At 45.5% G+C, this 5,999-nt stretch overlaps 1 pseudogene; it reads right to left on the bottom strand.

Annotated features, from left to right (window-relative positions):
* Positions 1 to 2,099: 2,099 nt before the first annotated feature.
* On the bottom strand, positions 2,100 to 2,519 carry LOC150053699 (large ribosomal subunit protein eL31 pseudogene; annotated as a pseudogene).
* Between the last annotated feature and the right edge of the window lie 3,480 nt (positions 2,520 to 5,999).

The following is a 5,999-nucleotide window of genomic DNA, read 5'->3' as shown; positions in this document are numbered from 1 at the left end:
AATCGCTGCAAGCAGAGGTCATTTATTTCTCTTTCCTCTCTTCTCTGCCTCTCTCCTTTCTCCTTCTCTCTTCTCCCTTCTCCATCTTTTCTCCCTTCTTTCCGTTCCCCGGAAACCCCACACTATTTATAACCTTAAGCAGCCAATCACAGTAAAGGTCCTCTGCAAAGCAGCAAACAAACCTGGAAGAAATCTAGTGATCTACTCTATCCACGAGCATGGAAGAAACAAATCAACAAATGCAGAGAAACTTCCTGGTAGCACGTACTGACTCATTAGCGAGCTGCCAGGTGCCATCTTATAATCTTACTTCCTCAGGAGGCTGAAAGCAATGGTCTACCACATCTCCTCCTTTTTTACTTTAGAAAAGAAAAAAAGGAAAAAAGGAGAAGACCTAGGATATGTGGGGCTACCATCATGTCAGATCGACTGTGCCTGTCTTAGGTGTCTCCAAGCTCGTTAGTCTTCTTACCCGTCATGGGATCACCAAGTCCTTTTTACTTGGCTCCTGTCTTAGGTTGATAGGCTAACAACTGGGACTTACCCATCTCTGACTACCAGCCGTCCATTTAAGCAAGCCAGACCTGAGGGGAGGCACTTGTTTCCATGGCAGCAAACACCTGTCGTATCAGCATTCGCTGTCTACGTTGACTTTGCATTATTTTTTACACAAGCAATAGAGCCATATTACAATTATAACACATAAAACAAACCCAAGCCAATCAATCCTGCCCACCTTTGACCAAATTCCAAAACAGTCTCAAATAAACATGGCCAACCACCCAAGGTTGGAATATTAACATGTGTCCAATTATTTGTGTTCATAGAGAGGCCGTCAAGTTATCAACCTGATCATTCCATGTTATGTCCAAGTTCAAAATCCGGAATAGGCAGCTACACAAGAGGTGTTCATCATCTGCTCCAGAATACTCAATTGTGCTTGCAATAAATCAACTTGCTGATTAAGCATAACAATTCCAGTCCTCAGTTGGATTTTGATAAAAGATGACTGAGCCACTGCAGCGCCCGGCACCCCTGACCAGCAGGGAAGAACGGACACCACCCGAGGATCCTTCTTGTATCACGCTTTATTGAAGAGCAACTTGGTTGAAGGGAGAGCTGAAGCAGAGGGGCTCTGGGAGGGGAACTACAACCAAGGAACACGGGGCTTTCTACCATTGGCTGCTCTGTTGCCAGGGTCATTTTAGAACTCTGGATTGGTCAGGCCTATAGCATCATACGCGCAGACTCAGTGGAACGAGCAAAGGCTCCGCACTCACATACCAAATAAGGAGACAAAGAGCGAGGCAGGGGACAGGCACCATCTCGGCCGCTCCGGCTCCCCACAAGCCACAAAATTAGCTCTTGAGGATCCTTGACATCCAGTCCAGGAGGGTGGCCAAGATTGTTCAGGTTCCCAGCAGCGTGGTCCTCAGCGACGTTGACAGGGTTGTGTATCATTGGCATGTGGATTCATTCCGGGAACCGTACTCGTGCTAAGTAGAAGAGCCTTCATCTTGACCGACGTGCTTCTGAGGAGCCTCCACTGTCTGACGTATCAGTCTCTTCAGCACCCAAATGGGACTGTGAGCATCCTGTGGAAAAACATAAACACTCCCTCGCCCCCACATGAGGACAGGGTCTGGTCCTTTCCAGTTTCCAGAAAAACTATCTTTCCACAATACTAAAGGTTTATGACTTCTAGAAGGACTAAAACGTCTATCTCCTGCAGAACGTAGCAATTTGAATTTTTTGTGGCTTCATACATGTATCCATAATTTGATATCCCAAATAAAGAGTGGAAGAACCTGATTGTACTTTTCCTCAGCTATAGGAAGTCCATGACTCGTTAACATATCCAACATCAAGCCAAAAAGTTGCAAAAGTAAATTTAAATGAGAGTGTGCTAATAACACATCATCCATATAGTGTATTACCATTACGTCAGGATAGCGTTCTCTAAGGGGCTTAATGGCTGCACCAACATACACCTGACAGATTGTGGGGCTGTTAGCCGTCCCCCGAGGTAGGCCTCAAACACTGGAAAGCCCCACGCACCCCCCATTTCTAACACTTCTCTTTTTTTTCTTCAATTTTATAGTTTTATTTGGCACTCACTGGTTAGTTCTCGTCCACATTGACGGTCTGTAGAGTTTTGAAGGTGGTAACGGGGACGTAGGTTACCAGGGTGTAGAGCTTGTTTGGAGAGTCTTCATCCTCATTGCGCTTTCTGGATAACCGTACTCGGATCCGATCGGGAACATTCCTTATTCCTTTGGCCCAGACGGCTTTGTTGAGCCTGGTGTCGATGCGCACATCGGGAGTTCCATCTCCTTCATGGCAAACTTGCGGATTTCTTTAAGTGCACGAGGAGCACGCTTCTTAAAGCCCGCTCCATGGATGCGCTTGTGAATGTTGATGGTGTATTCTCGGGTCACCACCTCGTTGATGGCAGAACGGCCCTTCTTCTTCTCACCACCCTTCTTTGCAGGAGCCATAGTGCCGGGCCCAAGTTGGAAAGGTCTTAACGCTTCTTTTAGCTAACTTGGGGACAGATCGGAGGAGGCCGGCTGTTGGCTCCTTCCACTGAGGCACAGAGGGCTGAACTACGGGGCGGTGGCCCCTATCTTGCAATTCCACCCCCAGCACAGGCTTTCTAAATCGCTACCACTTAATTCCTCCTCTTCCTGTTTACTCGATTCTCTCTCATACATCTCTCCAAGCGTCTCTGCGCCTCTTTCCACCTGCGGTCTAGCTCTTTGTCTGGACGAAAGCAAGCACTCCCGGATAAGTTGCCACATAGGAAACGTTCCTCGCAGGAGGTCTCCCTGTCTTAGCGCTTTTTCCAAATCTACCTTATGTAAATCCCACTGTGGCATATGAAGAAGTCCTTCATTCACACACCAGGGACTTACTTTCGCTACGGTATCCACACAAGCCCTCACCGTGGCTTCTCTTACGACAGTACCGTTAACTTTAAGTAAATCTCTTAGGACTCGAACCATCTGGTCCTGGGAAACTTCTGAGCCCATTGTTCACATTTAACAACTGCACAACCTTTCCTTGGACTACAACATCCGGTTTTTGGAAACTCCTGAACCCACTATTCCCGGTTCTTTCTGAACCCCCTATTCCAGGTTCTTTACCGAACCCCTGATTGCCTCGCCCTTTCTGCTCTAGCCAGAGACTTCTGCGAGGTTCCTCAGTTTCCCCACCGTGCCGAAGTGACCTGTGGTTCGGAGGTGGACCGGGAATGACTATTGCCTCGCCCTCTCAGTACTTACCCACCATGCTGAAAAAAACGTCCCCGAACGGGCTATCACTTGTTGCTGCCCGCCGCAGCGACACATCACTTCGGAGGCAGACTGGGAATGATCACAGACTCAAATCGCTGCAAGCAGAGGTCGTTTATTTCTCTCTCCTCTCTTCTCTGCCTCTCTCCCTTCTCCGTCTTTTCTCCCTTCTTCTTCTTCCCCGCAAACCCCACACTATTTATAACCTTAAGCAGCCAATCACAGTAAAGGTCATCTGCAAAGCAGCAAACAAACCTGGAAGAAATCTAGCGATCCACTCTATCCACAAGCACCGAAAAAACAAATCAACAAATGCAGAGAAACTTCCTGGTCAGCACGTACTGACTCATTAGCGAGCTGCCAGGCCATCTTATCATCTTACTTCCTCAGGAGGCTCAAAGCAATGGTCTCCAACACCACACCACCTCTCAGAGTGTGTCCAGAACCGTGCAATGGCCTCCCGGTGGCAGGAATGTGCTGGGCAGTGAATGAAGCAGAAGCATCTGGCCTGCCCCAAGCAGATGAAGAAAATAGAGAAGAAATCTTTTTTTTTTTTGCTTTTGTTCTGCACTAGTAAGATAGAATTCTTTCACGTTGGCAGCCAGCCTTTACACACCACGAGCATTCTTCTGTGCAGAAAATCCAATAAAGACAGCTAGCAAGTGGCAACCCCAGCGAGGGCTGCTTACTAAGTGATTAAATGTTCCAAACCCCAAAGACCTGCACGCTTCGGGGAGACAAATCGGAATGAACACATGTAAATGGAATTAATGCTCAAATAATTTTCTAGTTACTTAGCACGAATGTGCAATTATTAGTATCACCATAATTTATGTTTGAATATTTATCCGGGGTTTTCCTCAGCATAAAACCCTTTAATCTACTTTTCTGACATAATTTGGAAATAGACATGGGAATCTTTTTTTAAAAAAATCATGTTATGCTCTCATAGAGAGGGAAGGAAGACAGAAACCGAACATCTTTTTGGACCCTTGTCTCGACAAGGGGTGATGATCCCTGAAACCCCACTTGCCCTGTCAGAAAGACGAGCATGCGCTTCTGCAAAGCCATGTGACACCGGAAGGAGATGCCAGGTTTCTGTCCTTTTCTCTGTTGCAAACACCCTGATGATGACATTAAAGGGCTGAACTGGTTTTTTGCAAGGAAGATCATTTGAGATACAGTGAATGTGCCTGAGTAGGGACGCGGTGCAGTTTGTCAGATCGTGACTGGTTTGTGTGAAGCAGGCAGACCCTCTCCTGAGAAGTGGCCATGGAAGCCAGGCATGATACTATATGGCTGCCACCTCAGCATGTAGATGACAGAGGCAAGAGGATCAAGTATTGGAGACCAGTCTGTGGGTACATAGTAAGAGCCATGCCAGTCTGTGGTACATATAAGTGCTATCTCAGTCTGGGATACATAACAAGTCCTTGTTTCAAAAAGTGAGGGAAAGATAACTCTTTGATCTTTTAGTGCTTTCCATGGGTTTTCCATGCAGGACAGACATACTGCCCATCTCCCTCATGGCTCTCGCTTGCTGCCTGGAGCAGAAGCAAGAAAAACCCAGCCAGGTCACAAATACAGGGGAGCCTCCTCTGACTTCTGCATTCCTTTAAAGGGAAAGGAGATTGGGCTTGGATTCTCTAGTTCTGTCATTCACTCGCTTGGAGAAATTGAGCCTTGTTTCCAGGGCAGAGAATTAGAATATGATGAAGGAAGGAAAAAAGGGAAGAAGAGGAGGTAAAGAAGAAAAGAAGGAAGGAAATAATGAAAAGAGGGGGGTTAGAAGGGAGGAGAAAGAGAGAAACAGGGATAACCTGAACTATCTCTAAAACTTTCTTCCAAACTTGGGATTCTATGGCTCCAAAAATCCCAGTACCTTCTGTCTTTGTTTTTGTGATGATTTCTACACGTGTCACGTGCCTGTCAGCTCCTCTCCTCACCTGCGGCACATGGGGGTGGTGACAGAGTCCTAGGCGATCAGAAAACCCAAGACAAGCCAAGGCTGCAATCCAGAACTGTCAATGCCACGAGCCTGAGTGCCAAAAAGAGAGGAATGTTTCAGTGCACAGTGAGAATTAAGCTATATGATGTTGGGGAATAACAGAAAATGAAAATTCAAGTAAAAAGACAAGAATAGGTATAAAAAAACAATAGTTATAAAAAAAGAATAGTTATAAAAGTTTATAAAAGGTAAATGCTTTTGTGTTAACCATTTACTTATATATCATTACCTCAAAAACTCATTATCCTGAAATATATATCGAATATATTTTGAAGTGAGCACTGGTTCCTCATACCTGTAATCCTAATTACTTATGAAGCTGACATCTGAAGATAGAGGTTCAAAGCCAATCTGGGCAGACAGATTCAAGACCCTTATTTCCAATTAACCAGCAAAATGCTGGTGGATGGATGTGGCTCAAGTGGTAGAGCACCAGTTTTGAGTAAAAACTGAACAAGAGCATGAGGCCCTGAGTTCAAGCCACAGTTCTGGCACATGTGAACGTGGGTACACACAGACACACAATTTAAATACATTATGTATTGAATTTTACTCGTGGAGAGTTTAAAAGTATATACAGTACCATCTACCTCTTGTCTCTCCCCTCAGCCATTCAGTTCCCATCCTCACTACTAGTCTCTTTCATATCTTGTTTATAAAGAAATTTTATGGATCATTATTTCTTCCTTTTGTACAAT

The sequence above is a fragment of the Megascapheus bottae genome, chromosome 15 (assembly GCF_031878675.1).
Source record: "Megascapheus bottae isolate mThoBot1 chromosome 15, mThoBot2.hap1, whole genome shotgun sequence".
Lineage (NCBI taxonomy): Eukaryota > Metazoa > Chordata > Mammalia > Rodentia > Geomyidae > Megascapheus > Megascapheus bottae.
The sequence above is the reverse complement of the archived record's forward strand: the minus strand, read 5'-3'. Positions and strand labels throughout refer to the sequence as shown.